The sequence below is a fragment of the Pelodiscus sinensis genome, chromosome 18 (assembly GCF_049634645.1).
Source record: "Pelodiscus sinensis isolate JC-2024 chromosome 18, ASM4963464v1, whole genome shotgun sequence".
Classification (NCBI taxonomy): Eukaryota; Metazoa; Chordata; order Testudines; family Trionychidae; genus Pelodiscus; species Pelodiscus sinensis.
In genome coordinates, this window is record NC_134728.1 from 19,212,721 (window position 1) to 19,233,183 (window position 20,463).

General features: G+C 51.2%; 1 protein-coding gene and 1 long non-coding RNA gene across 3 annotated transcripts in view; one reads left to right on the forward strand and one right to left on the reverse strand.

Annotated features, from left to right (window-relative positions):
• Positions 1 to 20,463, forward strand: part of LOC142818850 (uncharacterized) — a 256,896-nt gene that overhangs the window by 223,047 nt on the left and 13,386 nt on the right. The window lies entirely within an intron of this gene.
• Positions 3,205 to 20,463, reverse strand: part of LOC106732447 (CCAAT/enhancer-binding protein beta) — a 99,032-nt gene continuing 81,773 nt past the window's right edge. For both annotated transcript variants that reach the window (XM_075901211.1, XM_075901212.1), the window contains 2 exons: positions 15,307 to 15,464; positions 3,205 to 7,161 (listed from right to left, as the gene is read on the reverse strand). The gene's annotated coding sequence lies outside the window, so the exon portion shown is untranslated. The remainder of the gene's footprint in view (positions 7,162 to 15,306; positions 15,465 to 20,463) is intronic.

Genomic DNA, 20,463 nt, shown 5'->3' on the forward strand with positions numbered 1-20,463 from the left:
CCAAGTGATGCAGGCTCAGGGGAGCAGAGTGCAGTGGGCTGCTTGGTCACCTGCGACTGCCCCACACCAGGCTCTCCGGCAATTCCCTGGGTCCTGTTACTTGGTTGTGGGGGCTTTGAGAAAGGGGTGCGATGAGGATGGGAGAAGGCAGAGCAAGGCTGGGAAGAGGTGGAGTGGGAGCAGAGCAGGGATGGGTCTTGGGGGAAGGGTGGCATGGGGGTGCGCTGAGGGCAGAGCAGGGGCACTGTGGGGTACGGGGTGGAGCCTGGGCTATAGAGAAGGTTGTTCCAGGCCCCACTTCTCCCTTGGGACAGCCCTGCCCTGTACAGATCCTTGGGGGAACCCATTGGTCACCTCCCTGTTTTGTGAGCTCCTGTGAGCCATAGTCTGCCTACCGCCCGTCTGTGCCAGAGCTAGGGGCTCATCAGAGAGCACACGGGTGTCTTCAGCAGCAGCGATATTCAGGGCAAGTGGACAGAGACCCTGGAGCAACCGAATTTGGGTTCAGTAACTTTCTATATGCTCCGCTGATCTCTTTCAGGGATTTTCCTTTAGCAGGGGATGGCGCATGACCACAAACAGCAGAAGGAAAGAGGACTTGGTGCTTCTGCTTTTCATTTGGAAATGCAGCTCCCAAAGTCTGTCAGGGAAAGGGCCCTTTCCTGTTCTGTCAGGGGAAAGTCACCCACAAGGCCTAGACAGCACTGCCCTGTGCCACTGCCGTCTGGCATGGGGCTGGTGACCCGGTCGTTTCCCACAAGCAGTCGGGGCCGGCGCTTGTAGGAGGGAATCGGAGGAGCTGATTCTAATGGCATGGCTGTCTCTGAGCTACTGTGTTCAGGCAATGAGATGGGGGGGGGGGAGCTGTTGGAGGTTCCCTCTCACAGTGGGCTTGTAAAGTTCAAAGTCTTGATCATCTGAAGCCATGGAAGTTCCCAGAGCTTCTCCTCCCAGGATAGTGAGGCCCTAGTCAAACTTTAAACCCCTCCCCCGCCCAGGGGTACCGTAATGTCTAGAGTAGAAGTGGGAGCATAAAACAGTAGGCACTTCTCTTAAGCGGCCTCAGTGTGGTGGGTACGGACGGGTTGTTCTGGCCCAGGTGGGACAGGACGTGACCTGAGCTACTTAAGGAATGTCCCACACTTACACTATCCCCCTCACATGCACTTTGGATGCCACCCAGGCCGTAAAGAGACTGATCATTTAAGAAGGAGACGTTCACACTGACAATTCAGTGACTGACGGAGAGTCTTGTTTCTGTGGAAGTGGAGTTTTAAGTTCTCCAATGGCTGAAACTCCACCCCGCTGAGAGCCCCAGCCTGCATTATTGGAGAGCTGCCTCATTTCACCACTTCAGTGCTACCCTGGTAGCTGACAGGCCACCCTTGGGAGGCAGAAGTTGGTACAGCTGGGCACAGAGGATTAAGGCAAAGACAGGCAGAGATGCAGCAACCAGTGTTGGCAGGAGAGTGGAGACAGAGGCAACTTGGCTGCCTTAGTGTCACAGGAGATTAATGGGATTGAAGTGATGGACAGGATCCACCTATTTGCTCTACTTGCTTTGCACTACTCCAGCCCTGCACAGCAGCCTGTGACTGGCACTGCACCCACCTAGGGCCCTCAGCTAGTCCAGGGGGAGGCTGGGGCAGGAAGCCCATAGCTGTAGGATCCTGGATTATTAGGCAAAGGCTCATGGATGGGGACAGGGGTCATCTGGAGCATGTCAGTCTGCCAGAGGCCCAGGTGGGACCAATAAGAGGGGAAAGTGAAGATAGGAGCAGCTGTTTGCTGAGAATGATTGGGGGCAGAGAGCAATTGACATAGAACAACCTGGGTTCTTTGGGATAGTGAGGGGAGAGGACCTGCAATGGAGCCTGATCTGACCTTGGCAAGGTGCTGGTGAGTTTAAGCTTGGAAGGCGCTGGGTTGTGTCGCAGGCTGTGGCTGGAGAAACAATCTTTGCTTTATGGAGCTTTCTTGATTTACTGGCACCTTTTTAGCTGAGAGATGCACCAAACTAAAATGCAGCTCAGCCAGTCAGTCAAACTGAGTCTGCAGCTGCTTTGTGCTGGAAAAGCCTGCTGCTAACTCCAGTCCCCAAACATTTATAATGTGATCACTGCTTTGCTAACACACTAGAGAGTTTTCCAAGCTGCTGCTGTTTAAAAAGTCTGTTTTCCACTGGTGAAATTTGTTCACTCTTGATATTTATCTCATCTTGGAGGGGGAGAGTGGATAAGTCAGTTTCATTCTTTGTTTCTGGTCCGTTTCATGTCTTGGGTTAGGTTCTACACTGCATGGCTATGTCTAGACTGGCATTATTTTCCTCAAATGCTTTTAACGTAAAAGTTTTTCGTTAAAAGCATTTGTGGAAAAGAGTGTCTAGATTGGCACGGACGCTTTTCTGCAAAAGCACTTTTTGTGGAAAAGCATCCAGGCCAATCTAGACACGCTTTTCCGCAAAAAAAGCCCCGATCGCCATTTTTGTGATCGGGGCTTTTTTGTGCAAAACAAATCTGAGCTGTCTACACTGGCCCTTTTGCACAAAAGCTTTAGTATTTCTGCAAGAAGCACTGATTTCAGACAGTAGGAAGTCAATGTTCTTGCACAAAAGCTTTAGTATTTCTGCAAGAAGCACTGATTTCAGACAGTAGGAAGTCAATGTTCTTGCAGAAATTCAAGTGGCTAGTGTAGACAGCTGGCAAGGTTTTCTGCAAAAGCACCTGCTTTTGCAGAAAAACTTGCTAGTCTAGACACAGCCCATGACTATTTCAGGAAACTGGAGGTATCCCACAATAGCTACCCTGTGTCCACATAGGCCACCTGGTTTTTCAAAATAACGGGTATGCTATTTCAGTATCCTGGTAAACCTCATTGCATGGATAAGGGATGGCTTGAAATAGCGCCAAATTTCGAAATAATGTGCCGTGGAGACGCACCTAATTTCAGAATGAGCTATTTCAAAATAGATTTGAAATAAGATACTCCATTTGCATAGCACAAATTGAGTATCTTATTTCAAATTTAGGGTGCTATATAGACACACCCTTGGTGTCCATGGACTAGCCAAACGCAGCAGTGTTGAAGGCTGCATGTGAGGTTCAGATGTTTGAAGTGGAATTATGAAATTTATTCTTTTAAAGATTTCATGGAAATGGCTTAGTGGGTGGGGCACAGGACAGGCCCTGAGAGATGAGACCTGAATGGGCTTGCTGAGTGGTTTGGTAAAGTCACCTCCCCTGCCTGGGCCTCATTCGGCCCCACTGTAAAACGAGAAGAATGACCTTGCCATCCCTTGTAAGGCCCTTTGAGATCTGCTCTGACCAGAGCTGTGTAAGAGCCAACTAGTATTAAATGTGACTGGAGAGGAAATGAGCTGTGTCCCATCACAAGTTCAGGCTGTGTGTGAGAACAGGGGTAAGCTCTAGGCATAGGCCTCCTGCCAGGCCTTACTCACAAGAGCGTGGGGTAATAAATGAGCAGAGTGCAGAGGAAGAATGGTTGTGTCTTATGTGGCTGGGGTTTAAGCATGTGCCTCATGGTGCTAATGAGCAGTTGGCTCCATGCTAGGCAGGAGCAACCTGGTGGCCATCCAACAGCTTTCTAGTGAAGTCCGGATCCGGTTCCTTTGCTCTCCCTGTTGTGCGCTGCACTTTCTACCTTGATTTATTGCACCTGGCACTCTGTGCCTGCCCTTCAAGTCCCAGCCCTTAGTCAGTCTGAAATTGGCTGGGCCCAGCTGGAGCAGAGTTGTGAGCCTGGTGTGTTTGGCAGAGGCTGTGAACATTATATGGGGTGGGGCAGCTATGGGATTGGTTTTTCTGGGGCTTATGCCCATGGCTAGTGTGATGCTCTACGGTTCTCTCCACTCAGCAAAGAAACCTTCCATAGGGCTTAAGTGTCTCTCTTGAAGGCAGGCTGTGTTAGTGGGTGAGTCCCATTGTCACCCCATGGGGGAGAGACAATAGGTCGTATGGTATGCCCTGGATAATCCTGCTCTGCAGAGGCTGTTTCCACATGCAAAGGGGGTGGCTCAAGATCAGTGGACGCTGTTCACTGGTTGCCAGGCAGATGGGCATAGCCAGTGCTGTGCTTGTATCTCTCTGTGCTCTGGGTGGGTAGCACCAAGAAAGTGCCTGTGCAATGCAGATGCTGCAGCACAAGGCTACTAAATCCGAGCACCACATCCACCCCTGGTGAAAGAGGGCCACAGAGCTCACTGGAGAGCTTGTGTGCCAGATCTCTCTGTGTGGGTGGAGCCAAAGTCTCAGGAGTGAATTTAATCAAAACAATGGGAGGGAGAACTGGGAGTTGTTTAAGAACACATCACTAGATGCCCAAAAAGGCACAACTGAAGAAGGAGGCCACATTGGTTTAAAAAAATCAATCTACTTAAGAGGAGATGTGCAAGCAGCTGTAAAACACTGTGTATAAAACAAATGGAGGAAAGGTGAGGTGGATGTAAAACAGAAGCTAAGAATTTCTGGGGACAATATGATGCTGAAGTCCTAGCATGTGAGCTGCTCCGGAGATATTAGTACAATGGAAGGAATACTGCTATACAGTAGCTGCTAAAGTTAGAGATTGGTAAATGAGCAGGTCCAGATAACTTGCCTCCAAGAGTTGGAAGAGAGTTGGCTGAGGGCATCTTTGGGCAGTGAGTGTTGCTTTCAATAAATCCTGGAATGTTGAGACTGTTCTGGAAGAAACCTACTGGTGTGCCAGTGTGTAAACAGTCTGACCTCAGTCACTATAGGCTCGTCATCCTGGAAAGAGAATGGAGAGGCTGTTTCTGGAAACAATTAATAAAGAATGAAAGGAGGGGAATGTAATGAATGCCAATCAATGTGGGCTTAGGGAAAATAGATCCCATCAGACTATGTTGATACCTTTTTTTTAGGAAGGCTGGAAGTTTGCTAAAGGAAATGGTGTTGATGTAATACACTTAGACTTCTGTGAGGCCATTTTATTAAAAATCGAGGAAGATACAAAATTCACGTGGCACCTAGTCAATAGATTAAATGCTGGATGTTGTCAGCTCCTTGGAGTGTGTGAGTGGTGAGTAGGGTGGGCCACTCTATCACAAAGTGCCCTGGCTTCCCCCACTGCCAGGCACCTGATGTGCCCTGACTGCTGGCCAAAGGAGGACACCTGCACTGGCAATGAGAAACCAGAGCAATGAGAAACCAGGTCTGACACCAGTTGAGATGCAGCGCCAGACCCCAATGGAGGCACCAGTCATGCCCCCAGGAGGGTCAGGCTCAGGGCGTTCTGCTAATCTCCTCTCCCAGGGCTGGGTTTGCCTGTCTTTGGGCAGACTAAAGAAGGCCTTGCCTGGCCTTGATGTTGATGAGTTGGTTACATTCCAAGTCGCTGCCATAGGGGGTGCTGTGCTGCCAGGGTGCCCTCCTATGGATGGGAGGAGTGACTGAAACTCCATATGTAGGGTGACCCAATGTCTCATTTAAAAGGGTCCTGTCCTGGATTTAAGCCCTTCTGCCGATGTCCCTATTTTTTTTTTTAAATGGCAGATTGCTCTGTATTTTCTGTCTCTTCTTTCCCTTCAGTACTGCGAGGGGCAGGGAGTGTCCTATTGTTGGCTGGATCCTTGCTTGCCAGCCGCCCACGCACCCGTGGAGAGGGTGTGTGTGTGCCAGGCTGGTAGTCGGGCAAAGCTGCAGCATGCAGGGACGGCTTCTGGTTCATCAATGCACTGCATGCCCACTCTCAGCCAGCAGGATCCCCTCCCCCACCCCGATTCCAGCCAGTGTGGCTGGTGGCTATGGTGGCTGGTGAGTGGGGGCAGGCGGTGGCTGGTTACATGTCACCACAGCTGCCCACTCATCACCTCTTTACATGCTTCCCCTCTCACTCACTCTCTCCCTGCTGTGTCTGTTCACCCTCTCCACAGGCCTGTGGTTCCTCCATACCCCCTCTAGCGAAGTGAGTCCTCTTCCTGGTGCTTTGCGGAGAATCAGTCTCTGGTCGGATCATTCAGCTCATCAGCAGCCTGACTGGCAGGCACCTTCCTTCCCCCACTGTCTCTGGCTGGGCCGGCACCCAGGGAAAGCTCATGCCCTCTGGCCCAGGGCACTGGCCAGGAGACACCAAGCCCTGCCTGTGCCAAAGCCCCGCACTGCCCTGGCACAGGGAAGCTTCTCCGCTAAGCTCTGGAGCGCCGGGGAGGAAGCTATTTCCAGCCTGTTTGCCACCTGAGCCTGCAGGCCCCCATGCAGAGGCACTTAGCACCCTCTTCATATGCTGCCCCTGCCCTCGTTCCTGTCCCAGGCTGCTCTGTCCCCAGTTGCAGACTGGTTCCCAGGGCCGGGTGCTCAATACATCTTGAGGGCTTCACCTCTTCCTGCGCTTGAGCTGGGAAGAGGATGTGGCTGGGTGAGCTTCGTGGCTAGCAGTATCTTAGAGGTGTTAGCTGCCTTTCTACACTGTGTGTGTAGGAAGAGACAAGCTGCTCTTAGGCCCAGGGGTGTGGGGCATGGGAGGGAAAAGATGACTTCTAGAAAAATACAGGCCAGGTCATCCCTATACCCACCCTCTCTCCCCTTCTGCTGGAAACGGCTCCCATCCCTTCCTGCCCACAAAATGCCAAAAGAATGCTGCTTGCTATGGTCTGGTGCGAATCCAGACAAATCTGGGGAGGGGGCCTGTGCCCCTGCATACCCCCACATGTCACCTTGAGAAGAGGCAGTGCCTGGACCAGGAGAGGCAGGTCTGTCTCCAGGGTCCAGCCAGGAAGAGAGGTTGGAGAGCACCACCCCAATGCCCAAGGGAGAAAAGGGTAAGGGGGGGGGGACTTCTCCCTGTGCAAACCTTAAAGATAAGAAGGAAAATAACAAGATCCCAGCTGGGCAGGATTTCTTTTTTACAAGGGCTCAGTCAACTTGAGTGTCTGTACTGCATAGTTCTGATTCCCACTGAACTCCTTGAATATTTACCAGGTGTTCTGCGTTCAGCACAGGGAAATATGGTCCATGCTACTATGAAGGGCCTGGTTTGTTCCTGGCCTTGCTGGGCCTGCTGAAGGGGTGACCTTTCCCTGCACATGTCTCACTGGATACCGTGTGGCAGCTCCGAAAAACTCCAGCTTAAGTTCCAGGGTTGGCCAGGCCTCAGGGCTCCGATGACAGGGTGTTACAGGTCCAGCTGTAATTATACGATGCAGTTTCAGTTACCAACAGACTTAATTGCAGTAACAGTAAGGCGCTTGAACAGTCAGAGTCATGTGGGTCTGGTTACAAGAAGCCGAACACTGCTCGGGCGAGGGAAATCCCCTCAAAAGACCATTGTGAGGTTGTGCGCACTGTGCCGCAGCTGGGCTTTTCCTGTGCGCGAAGGAGCTTGTCATTGGAGTCTGTGGAGCTGGCTCAGTGCTGACACACTGCCTGGGGTGGAGCCGCGCAGCTGCCAAGCCGGTTCTGCAATGTTTCTCTGCCCTGACAGAACAACTGTGGCTTAGGAGCAGCTTCTGCCTTAACTCCTTCGCTGCTGCCTGGGTGCTGCAAAGCAGAGCTCCTGAGGTGACTGGTTGAAATCCCCCCTAGACCCTCTGGCACAACAGACGAGTGGGTTTGTCCTTATCCTGAGTGGATGCAAACCACTGGCCTGCAACTCCTGGCACTTGCAGGCCGGGGGAAGCTGCCGATCTGGCCTGGGAGGGGTGTGCAGTGCGAGTTCAGAACTGGAGCAGCAAGGAGAGTGGGAGGATGGGACCTCTGCTGGCAAAGCCATGTGGAGGCCTGGGCTGAGGCACATGAGAGAGGTGCACCCAGCCTGGCTGGGGCAAAGCGGAAAGAGCAGGGAACGCTGAGGATCAGGTTTGAGGCCCAGGACATGAACAGCTGGGGTGGCTGGAATCGCACTCACAGGATGGGGTCTGGAAGTGTGCACTGTTCCTGCGCCTGCCTCCTGCCCCGGGGGGCCTCCCCGATCCCTGAGGGCTAAAGTGACTTTTTTCCTACGTTAGTTTTCCAGGCGTTGTCCTGTGGCTGCGTGTAGTGACTCCCATGCACCTGGGGCCACAGCCCTGGAGGAAATGGGTGTCTAATCTCTCGCCACCCTGGGACACCCAATAGGGTTTTGAACCAGACAGTCCAGTATTGGAGCTTTCTGTTCAGGAAACAAATTGAGACAATATAAATGAGAAAATATAAGTGTCCGGTATATTCTAAATAAGAAGTAGTGTAGATTGTGATGTAATGTCAAGTGTCTGCAGGAGCGGCCCTAGACTAGCTCCAGCAACTGGCACCCTAGGCAAACCATGCAATCAGCGCCCCCACCTCCAACCCCTCACTGATATTGCGCCACTATTTGGTGCCCCATTGCACCCCATTTAACTTGGCGCCCTAGGCGACCGCCTAGTTCGCCTTTATGGACAGGCTGCCCCTGTGTGTCTGGTATTTTTGTTGAAACCATCTGGCAACCCTACACTTGGAATGCAATGGCGCGAATGCCTGGACAGCAGAGCGGTAGATCTGCTTTCAAACGGCTTGTGTCGAGTGCTCTTAAAAATTCCTGAGGGGAGACTAGAGAAGCTTTATTAAGAAGCTCAGTTCAGCTGCACGAGCAGGAGGGAATGAACTCCAGTTCTGCCTGATGCACAGCTCCCCTAGCAGGGTCGCAAGGGGCTATGTACTCACCTGGGAAGGAAGCTGGAGGCATCACCGTGGCAGAGCCAGCTGTCACTAGCGGATCAGGGATCCCAGCAGGCTCAGGCAGGCATTGGAACCCAGTGAATTCTGATAGATGGGCTGGGCTTTTCGAGATACGAAAAGCTGCCAGGGCACATTATGGACTCAGTCATCGTTCGCCAAAGCTTTTTTTTTTTTAATTGATTTTGAGTTCCACAAAATGATTTAAAAATCAATCTCCTAGAGCAGGGTTCTTAACCCTTTCAGTGGTCCCCTTCCCCCTCCCCCCCTCTCTGATTCTATTGAAAACTCCAGTACCCACTGAGGAGCAGCTTCAACCCACAGCACCAGCAGGAAACGAGGGACCTCTGCCAGCAGGTGGGGGAGCTTGGGGCAGGAGCCTTAGAAGTCAATCTATGTCTATGTGGGGGGCAGGTGCCACGGGGGCTCAAGCCAGCTGTGCATTGTAGAGCCCAGGGAGGAAGTGCCACCTCCATTCCCTGGCTCACCTCAGCAGGCCACCCAACCTTTCTGGGTTGGGGGGAGGGGACATTGCAACCAAAAATTATTACTCAAAGGGGAGGGGGGGAGCTTAGCTCAAACAGTTTGAAAAGAGCTTATGGTGAAGGAAGGGGGAAGTTAGGGGCTATGTGCAGACAGTGGGTAGCTCAGGGTACAGGGAGGGGCTGTGTGCAGACTAGGGATGTTACATTTCAATTTAATTAACTAATCGAATAGTCGATGGGATTTCCATCGACTATTCGGTTAGTTAATGAAGGCTAGCGTGGCGTTCCGCCTTTGAAATGTACAAGAGCCCCAGCAGGGGCTTTTGTGCATTTCAAAGATTGAAATGCCTCATGGAGCCCAGGGCCAGCAGGGAGACCCCACTCACCCTGAGCCCCATGTGGGCACTTCTGCTTTGAAGTGTACAAGAGCCCCAGCTGGGCTCTTGTACGTTTCAAAGGCGGAACGGCCGCGCTAGCCTTGGGAGGTGCCACTGCACCCCTGCCCCTCCCATGGAACTGGAGGGAACTGGCTTTTAAGCCATCACACCTCCCCCCCCAGCATCCCCTCCACTTCTTCCCCCCCCCCTCTCTTTCTGATAGAGGGAGTTGGGGGGAGAAGCAACTAGTCAACTAGTGTATCAACTGTCTGATAAGCTTTTACTTATTGGATAGTTGACTAGTCGATTAGTCATTTGCATCTTTAGCGCAGACAGGAGCTGTGTATGGGTAGGGCCATTGCTCAGGGCTCAGGTGAGTAGCTCAGGGTGCAGGGAGAGGGGCGGGTAGGGTCTGTGTGCGGGTGGGATTAGCTCAGAGTGCAGGGAGAGGGGTGGGTAGGGTCTGTGTGCGGGTGGGAGGTAGCTCAGGGTGCAGGGAGAGGGGTGGGTAGGGTCTGTGTGTGGGTGGGAGGTAGCTCAGGGTGCAGGGAGAGGGGTGGGTAGGGTCTGTGTGCGGGTGGGAGGTAGCTCAGAGTGCAGGGAGAGGGGCGGGTAGGGTCTGTGTGCGGGTGGGAGTAGCTCAGGGTGCAGGGAGGGGGCGGGTAGGGTCTGTGTGCGGGTGGGAGTAGCTCAGGGTGCAGGGAGGGGGCGGGTAGGGTCTGTGTGCGGGTGGGATTAGCTCAGAGTGCAGGGAGAGGGGCGGGTAGGGTCTGTGTGCGGGTGGGAGGTAGCTCAGGGTGCAGGGAGAGGGGCAGTAGGAACTGTGTGCTGGGGAGCTCCCCTGCGGTCCCTAGTCCCAGAGCAGTCTGCCAGCCACAGAACCAGGTCTTTCCACCCTGGCTGTGCAGGAGCAGACGGGCTGGGAGCTGAGGAGCAGCTTCAACCCACAGCACCAGCAGGAAACGAGGGACCTCTGCCAATGGCTGCTCCATAGCACCCGCCAGAGCAGCCGCTGCCCCACGCTGCCCCAGCTTCCCGCCTCCATCCTGGCCGGGGTGGTGACAGGAAATTGAGGGGAGAGGAAGGGGTGGAGCTGTCCCTGGGACTGCTTGTGCTTTTTGCCCTGCAGTTTGGGAGGAGCAACGTCATCCATGTGCCCAACTCTGCCCGTGGGCTTGGGGCTTCTGCCCCACAGAGATTCAGCCCCATGTCTCCTGACTTCCATGCAGGAGGTGCTGAGGCTTGGGCTTTGGGTTCCAGCCATGGTTTGTGGATCCCCACGGAGACTATGGCCCCCAGCTGAGAACCACTGTCCTAGACTGATCCTCATCTGGCTTCAGTAGTGTAGTCTGTGGATACACCAGCTGAAGATCTGGCCTTGCTGTTTGATTATATTCCACTAGTGTCACTTCAAAAGAGCCCAGCAACTTTTAGAAAAAAAAGATTAAACAGTTGGAGGGGCTGGACCGCACAGAGCCAGGCCTTCAGCGTTCAGAGCCTCAGGCAAGGAAGGAACATGTGAACAGCTATTGCCACGTGGGACTGGACTACGTATGTGCAAGGGCCAATGCCAGATGCTTCTGGGAATGCTCAAGATATCCTGTAATGTGACTTGCCTGCTTACCAAGGAAGCTTCTTCCTAGCTCTCAAGCTGTGCCCTGAAGCAGAAGCGTTTAAAGCCCTTATATATTTTTAATTCTTTCTGCTGTCATTAAAGATCTTCCCATTACTTGTGTATATTTGTTCAACCCTTGAGTCCCATCAAGCTCTGGGCCTCGGCACTATCTCCTGAAAGAGAGAGCACGCCGGTCCGAGAGCCACGGGCTCTGGCTTGCACACGCGGACTCAAGGCAAGCTCAATGAAGACTGACGAGTTATAGAGCTTTTCCCTTCTGCTATCGTTTGATGGTTCCAGTCTGGTCAATGTCAATGAGGGTGTAAGCGTCAAGCAACGGTCTCAGTGTATGGGCCCAGTCCAGTTGCTCACAGAGATGGGTGCAAATATAGCACTCGTCTGTGAGCGGTAGCTAACTTTGAAACCGCAAGTGGTGAGGAGAGGATGGCGTGAGACCATTGGAAGGAAAGTGGGCGTAATTCCCTCCCAGCTACCACTACCCATCAGATGCTGGGAGGCACATGTGATGGACAGCTGAGACCAGTGTCACGCAGTCACCATGATTCAACCACTTCCTCACGCCGGGGTTGTGTAAGAAAAATCATGTGTTGCAGCAAGTGGCAATAATTGGCTGCAGCAGTGACTTGAAGAACTCGACTTGGAAAGAAAAGGCCTAATCTTGGTGTATTTGGGCATGGGGGAAGGGACATTGGTGTGTCAGGATGTGCTGTTGCAATCCCTTAACACACATGTAAGATGCACAACAGACAAGTCCGTGCACTGGTGCAACAATATGCACGGAGTCTTTGTGCATGTGCTTTAGTGAGCCAGGCTGAACGCTGCAGCCTCTGCTCTTGTGTCCTCTTTGCACTGCCGGTGTACTCAGCAAGGGCGTGATCTCAGCTGCAAAATTAGTCCTTCAAGTGCAACCCCATAAGGCTCCTACCTGGGAACAGTTCTAGGCTTCGCCACCTGTCAAGTCAAACACTCCCTGGATGCACGCAGGCCTGGCTGCCATGCTATCATGTAAGGCCATGAGGCAGTATAGGTGTTTAAAGGGAACACCTGTATAGGTGTCTCGGCCTTGCCCTGCAGCCTCTCCCTCCTTTATTAATGTCCAGACTCTTATAACAATAGATGTTCACGTCTGAGTTGCATTTGGCTTTGTCATCACGGAACATTGCAAGATGCTACCAATTTTGCTTTAGAAAGTTTGTCTCACTGTCACCAGACTCCTGGTGCAATCCAGACAGTCAGTGGTTGTGTAACCTTAACATCCTGAGGTTACAGGCAAGTGAAGTGGGTAATTGGCTCATTGTGTAGTCAATAAAGGGAGGCACTCGGTCCTGGCTCGTGCCGGGTCCAGGAACTACCCCCGCTACGGCTCTGCAGTTGAATGTAGTAGAAGCCAGGTGCACAGGCAGCTCAGCTCCTACTACATTTAAACTGCAGCACCACAGGTCCTAGATCCTGGACAAGCCGAGACTGAGCAAGCAAGTCCCTGTCTGCAGGGGGTCCTAGCTCCCTGCTCACCCCCCATGGAATGCTGATAGAGGCAGCAGAGTGGGGGGGGGCGCTAGGTGGTACCGCTGAGATGGGGTGGGGGCAGCTTTTGGCGTGGTGTAGGTGGCACTGCTGAGACAGTGCTGAGGGGAACCAGCTTTTAAGTCAGCTCCCTCCAGCACTGGCTCCTGCTTCCCTCCCACCCCCCGGTGTCTCTGATAGAGGCAGCGGGTGGGGCGGGGAAGGGGAGAAATGGAGCAGTGGAGTAGTCGACTCAACTACCCGATAAGCCTAGGCTCGACTTCCCACTTACATCCCTACTGCAACCTTAGGGCTATGTCTACACTCACGGCTTCTTGTGTGAGAAATATGCAAATGAGGCTAAGCGTGGAATATCGCTGAGCCTCATTTGCATACCTAATTCCTGAAAATAATCAGCGTAGCGGCATTGCACAAGAGGGTTTTTCTTGTACAAGAAGGGGCAGTGTAGACCGCTCCTTCTGGCACAAAAGCCTCTTCTGCCAAAATGGCGGCTCATTAGGTATGCAAATGAGGCTCGGTGATAGTCCATGCTTAGCCTCATTTGCATATTTCTCACGCAAGAAGCCATGAGTACAGACATAGCCTAGGTGCCTTGCAGTGCTTTTCTGCTGTAACTCCCAACCTGAGGTGCTCATCACCAGCCTACAAGCATGCAGTCAGTGTCTGTAGCCTGCTCTATACTACCTCAAGCCAGCAAACTAAGTTACACAACTTCAGCAATGCTACTTGGATATATTTACCGCAGCATCTTCATTGCTGTGAGTGAGTGGCAGACACTCTCCCCTTGGCTCCGTCTACACTTCTCATTCTGGTGGGGGGCCAGAGTGGGCAAGAGAGAGCCCAGCTGTCCTGCTAGGTCAATTGCTGTTTGTCAATCCAGCGAGTAGTGTAGACAAGCTTTGTGTGTCAGAGCCTTAATTCAGCAGGTCAGACCCAAGCAGCCTGTCAAAAGCCCTGTTTCCACCAACCTTGGTTATGATATACAGAGTAACACCCCCTCTCTTCCCCCTCCCAATACATGCCCAGTCTTGAATTTTCCAAAACCTCATGCCCTGTAATAGCCAATCTTCTCCTGACCACTTAGAGAAATAATCAGGTTAATTTGTTCTCAAAGGCACAAAACCACATCCACTTTATTAACTTCCCAGGGGCAAATGCAACTTCCCTTTAAACACAGCACTCCATTTGTGGTAAAAATAAAACAAGTGGATTAACAATAGGACATAGGTTTAGTGATGCCAAGTGCAAGGATTAAAGTTAGAATGGTTACAAGTAGATAAGTAAAAGATATGCGTACAGTTTCAAAACATAATCCAGAAAAGTACAGGCTTGGTTCCCAATGTCTTTTCTCATCTATATTAAGGTCACAGACATGTGAACCACCCCTGGATCAAAGGACCCATCTTTCTCAGTGTGCAAGAGCTCTGTTCCCTCTTGTCTGGCTAGTAACAGGTGCCAATGATGGCTTCTGTCTTTGCTTATATCCTCCAAAGTGCAATGACTTTGTCTTGAGGCAGGATGAACTACTGTGCTTCCCTTTCTGTGGACTTCCCGTCCCTTCGCTGATTTCTGTGTAAATATGGCTGCCATAGTTTTTGGTCACACCTGGCTTAACCTCATTGAAGACAGGTAAAGAACTGCTTTCTCTCCAGTCTGAGAAGGAACCTTTCTCTCCCTGGTTGACCACAGACTTTAAAGTATATCAGTAAATATCTATGTTTCCGCATAGAGTCATCTGAAGAAGTGGGCTGTGCCCACGGAAGCTCATGATACCATCTACATGTCTTGTTAGTCTAGTAGCACTTTATAGACTATTTGTTGTTTTTTAAATTTATCTTGTACAGGCTAACTTGGCTACCCCTCTGAAGTCATCATATAGTGTTAGTACATACAGTTCACAAGGATATTAAGCGCCAGTGTGGTATTAGTTTTTCTGAAAAACTCTATACACTCTTACAATACAGGCCTATTGCAGACAACCAGTTGATTCAAGTTGTTTATTATCTGAGGGGAAGTCCTCCTTTATGGACCAGCAAACCTTTGCTTTTCACAAAACATCTTGCAATACCCAGACCGAGTTTCTCTTTCCCATGGGGGCATAGGCTGGCTTTATCCCCACCTGCTAGCTTGATATCTTTGTTTGCCTGATATATAAATGTACCTTTATTGTCTCTGCCTGAAGACCTGGTTGCTGATCAGAGAAACAAACACATTCCTTTGTCTAGGGCAGGCCTGTTTACCAATTCCCCTGACATTCATGGTTTAAACACACTTTAGTTAGAATTCTAGCAAATATCCATAACTCTTTGTACACATCACGTACCTTCCTCACACAGGAATATTAATGATCAGTTACTTGTTTTCAAATGATACCACACAATGCACATTTTATACTGAGATTATTGCAGTTGTGTAGGGTGTGAATACAGAGGGGTTTAGGATCCTTCATATCCTCCCAATTTCTCCAGCAGATACAGACAGCTGCGTACCTCAAGTCTTAGGTGTGGGCTGGGGCTGGTATTGCAGTCAGATGGTTGCTTCCACTGTACCTCCCTAGCCCTGAGATCGCAGAGAAAACATATGGGTAGCATTACATACAGATGCCCAGACAACCCTACCTCTCAGCTTCTCCCTCCATGATGCACGTTCCTCCTTCAGGAGCCACTGTATAGGTGGGGTAGAGAGTGCAAGGGAATTGGTTGGGTGTCCTGGAAGAAGTTTTAGGAAATCCGTCTCCCAGAACGAGGCCAAGCTCTCTCCCCTCTCAGCCTCCAGCCTGGGGGGAAAAAGAGAAGACGCCATTAAGTGAGCAAAAGAATCACAACAACAGCCAAAGAAATAAAAGACCCTGGGGATTTCCCTTTTCACGACTGAACCTCCTGCCCCATGATGGAGTGGGGAAAGGTCAAATGACCATTTGCACTCACCACTACAGGGCTGTGTCTAGACTGGCAAGTTTTTCCGCAAAAGCAGCTGCTTTGGCGGAAAAACTTCCCAGCTGTCTACACTGGCCGCTTGAATTGCCACAAGAACACTGACTTCCTACTGTAAGAAATCAGTGCTCCTGGCGGAAATACTATGCTGCTCCCGTTCAGGCAAAAGTCCTTTTGCGCAAGAGGGCCAGTGTAGACAGCTCAACTTTGTTTTGCGCAAAAAAGCCCCGATCGCGAAAATGGCGATCGGGGCTTTTTTGCAGAAAAGCGTGTCTAGATTGGCACGGATGCTTTTCCGCAAAAAGTGCTTTTGCGGAAAAGTGTCCGTACCAATCTAGACACTCTTTTCCTCAAATGCTTTTAATGGAAAACTTTTCCGCTAAAAGCATTTGCAGAAAATCATGCCAGTCTAGACATAGCCCAGGAGTGGGAACTGTCTTCTTGTGCTTGCCTGGGTTTCTGCCACCACTGGGAGTGCACGGAGTTTATTGGGCAGAAGGAACGATACTGCCAAGAATCCAGACGTGGGCATCCTGCTGTGAATGCAGAGAAACCCTGCTGACTTTTAGGTCACAGCCCCAAATTTGCCCCGTTTTGGAACTGGACACTCATGAGCACTGAGTGGGGTTTTATTTTCATTCGGGGGGAGGCTGCAAATGGCAGAAGGAGAAGTAGCCACAGCAAAGAACAAGAATGAGCCCCCACCCTTCTCATCCAATCACAGTGCAAGCTGGAAGAAGGGTCTAGCCCAGCAGGTCACATACCCACCAGTGGGCATCCCAAGCTCACTAGTGGTATTACCCAGCAAGGCAGCCACTTGGTGGAATCAGACAATAATATGCCTACGGAACCTTTCAGCACCTTTTCAGGTGGTGGCTTCCGGTCCTTTGGGCCCCATGCTCGCGGAGTTTGGCCAGGGCCATCAGCCTCCCGCCTCTTTTCCCCTCACGTGCTAATAGTGCTGAGAGGCAGCCCTGAAGGGAGCCCAATCTGTGCCTGTTGCACAGGTGCTGTATCTGGTGCAGTTAAGCTTGTTCCCTCCAGCATCCCTGGTGGCATCGCGGCTCATGTGTAGGCAAAGTACCTCCAGCAGCCACTGCCTGGGGAATGTGGTACCTCATCCTTCCCTGAGCATGGCCCAAGGTCCTGGAACTCTAGCAGAGCCGCTAGCACTCACTACTCTGCAGTAAATGCCATTCTGGGCTATCTCCTATTTAAAGTACTAGAATATGCCTGGGGGCCAGAATGCAGACCAGCAAGTGCATATGCAACAAGCATCACAGTGTACAGTTGCTCACGTACATGGCTAATTAGGCACATGGTATGTGCTGTTGCCTCTTTTCTGAACACTCCTGTTTGAAAATCTGCCCCCTGGGGAGTGGTAAATACTGAGTTTTCAGCAGCCTTGAGAGCCTGGACGAAGCTTTATGAAACTTAGACCTTTCCCTGCATTTTTCTGGTTCATGACAACTTTTCCATGCCGTATGATCCCTCTGGTTTGCCACCAGCACACCTCCCGTCCTGCTGCCTGCACCCACCTACCAGATTTGCTTTAAGTTCAACTTTCCAGTGAATTCAAAATTTCAAAGCAAAACAATTGGAAACTTGCAATTGGCATTCAAACCACAAAAGGGTATTTCCCTCAGGTCAGATTGGGTGCAAATATGCCCTCCCCCCTTCTTCTGCAGCATTGGGTGCAAATCAATTGCCAGAATTCTCTGGGTAGATCTCTCTAAATCCTTTCCCTCCCATTGCACAAGTCTGGGGCACTGGTGTGCCTCAGTCCCCCTATTCCTTCTGCTTGTGGAACATAACAGTCCAGTCTTCTGTGGCTTGTAATTGGTTTAATTTCTGTTGGGCTTAGTGTGGGAGTGCAGGGTGGTGCTGGGGATCTGTGATACGCAGGAGGATTTGGTAGTCCTTTCTGGCCTTAGACTCTATGACAGCGAGATGTTTCCCCAAAACGTCATCCTGCCCCAGGTGGCCAGACTCTGAACCACGCTCCTGTCAAGAACAAACTGAATCTCAGCCCATTCACAGCCCTGAGATTTGATTCTGCAGCGAGACCCCAGATGTGGGTGAGTTTAGGGCTTTGCTGCAAACACGGAATCTCGCTCCTACCTGATGAGTCTCACATTTAATTTTGGAGGCACCCTAGTGACACCTCTAAATATGAACCACCTCTGCCCCCTTTCTCGGGCCATCGTGGTGTTTTGTGTGAAGGGGCAGCTGACTTTTCCGTGTTCCCTTTTCCTTTTTTTCTTTCCTTTGTTTAGCTTTAAAGTACATTGTTGTCGTTCTCACAAGGCATGACCCAGCCTGGGGCCCTCTCACTTCTTTGTTTTGCTCTGGACCGGGGCCATAAGTTCCCCTTTCCGGCACCGCTCTCCCAGTCTTGGCTTCAGGCATCTCAGATGAGAGGAGGTCGCTGGCCAGATTTGTTTGTGTAGCTCACCCTTTGGAAAGTTGTTTGTGTTCACTCTGAAGACGCTGATTTGCATCTCCCCCATCTTCCTCCTTTGCTTCCCTGTCAACACCCCAGACTGTGACCTTTAGGCCCACCAGCTGATATACTCCTCTACCCCACCACGGCACCAGATTCTTTGCTTGTTGATATTTCTCTTTTAACCGGTTTTTCAGGTAGTTCCTACCTTTCATACTGCGGCATTGTCCAAACAAATACTTAAGAAGACGGGAGAGCAAGAGGCCTCAAACCAGCCAGGGAACTTGCCTTCGTGGTTTGCGTGCACACTGTTTGTGGGCAAAAGGAATCGTGGCTGGGATTTTCTGACGTGTCTGAGAGAACAAGGTGCCCAGCCCTGCTGAGTCTCTATAGGAGCTGGGCACCTAACTCTTTTGGGCATTTTGGACCAGGTCACTCACGGTTTGGAAATAAGAAAACCTAGCCCTAAGTCTTTGCCATCTCCGAAAATGGCAGGAAAATGAGGACTCTCGGTCTTGGAGCCAACTTTGCCTTTGGAATCCTGGCAAAATATCATGGCACTGTCCAGCTTTGCAAAATTGATCCTGCTCTGCACGGAGCACCAGGGGCGCCAGAGTGCACTGTCCCTAATGCCTGCAGTTTCCTCCGCCTCTGTGTGCAGGGCAAGTGAAATTGACTGGGACTCTTTGGAGTGTGTGCTTTATTAGTGCTGGAATTATAGGACACTGGTGAAATTCCAGCTGTTTTGGCAGCAGTCTTGTAGTAAGCAACAGAATATTGCTTACGAGTTTCCTCTAGTTTTTTTGGAGAATCTTCTAGTATTGAATAGGTAATTATACCTGGGATTTCCAGACGAGCCTACGGCTATGTCCACACTACAGTCAGAGGCGCAGCCCAGCTCAGCTAATATGGCTAGATGTAACAATGATGACAAAGCAGCATGGACTCTAGTCTGGCCATACAGTCCCACCTGGAACCCAGGCACTGTACTGGCATTGCTAGCCCACACTCAGTCCCTCTTCACTGCAATTTTTAGCCATGCTAGCTAGGTAAAAGATAGCATGGGTATTATCAGGGTCATGATTAGAACCTGAGTGACTGGACCTAGTGGCCAGAGCATGGGGGTGGCCAGGCCTGGAGGTTAGAGAGAGTGGGCAGAGCTAGAGTCCAGAATCACACCCACGGGACACCCAGGGGTGTGGCCGAGTGCAGAGAGAAGGGTCAGAGCCAAGCATCAGAAGCTCTGGCCCTGATAAGCTAGAGATGAGGTTGTGAAATGGAGCCTGGGGTCAGAGCCAGAGGATGGAGAAGGGGTAGCAGGAGCTGAAGTGGCCAGAGGAAGCAAGGCCAAGTGCTGGTGTGAACGCACTGAGATGCCAGGGAGCTCGGGGTGCAGGTGGTTCTTAGTTCTGCCCTGCTGCTGACAAGGCGGTGCATTCGAGCAGGCAGCCCCTGCTAGGATCAGCTGTGTCCATTGTGTTGCTAGGAGACCGAGCCTGATGCAGCTGGCTCCTTTACGGGTACCTGAGTTGCAAACACGCTGTTGTGCGATGACGTACCCTAGGTCAGGGGTCGGCAACCTACTTATGGCACACGAGTCGATTTTCAGCAGCACACGGGAGGGAGCTCAGCCCCGCCTCTCCTCCCTCGGGCAGCCGCTGGAGAGCACTCCCTCCTCCCTGCAGCACAATGCATAGTTAAACTGTGGAACTCACTGCTACTGGAGGATGCTGAGGCCAAGAACTCAGCAAGATTCAAGAAGGATTGGGTATGTTAAGGGATAATAAGATCCAGAGGTAATTGTTAATGATAGCCAAAGGGTTTGGGAAGAGAGATAAAACCTTGGGCTTCCAGGCTTAAGCTAATCTCCACTTATTAGAGATCAGGATGGTCTGTTCATGGGAGCAGATTCTCTTGCATCTGCCTGCTCTGGGGTTCTTGTAGCTTCCCCTGAAGTAGCTGGTGCTGGACACTGCTGGAGGCAGGAGGCTGGGCTAGGCGGACCTTGGGTTTCATGCAGTGTGTCAATTCATCTGTGCCTGTGAGATCTAGGGGTCTAGGACAGGGCATGGAGCCATGAATCATTTCCTCTCCATTGATTCTGCTTTGATTTCACTTCTGCATGTGGATATTTAAAGTAGCCACCCAGTTGCTCTTTGGTTGGTCTCCTCCCAACTGATCATGCTGCTTGCTCACTCAGACTAATGCTGGCCTTGAGGGGGGTGTACTGAGGAAAGAAGTGAGGCTGGCTACTCAGGGAGATCCTGGGGGGTTTTAATGAGGTGGAATGAAAGCTGAAACCGGAAAGATGCAGAAACGCAGCACTGTGGGAAATGGCTGGGAAGATTTAAAAGTGGAAACCTCTTGTGCTATGAGAGACTTGAGTTCATTTTCACAGC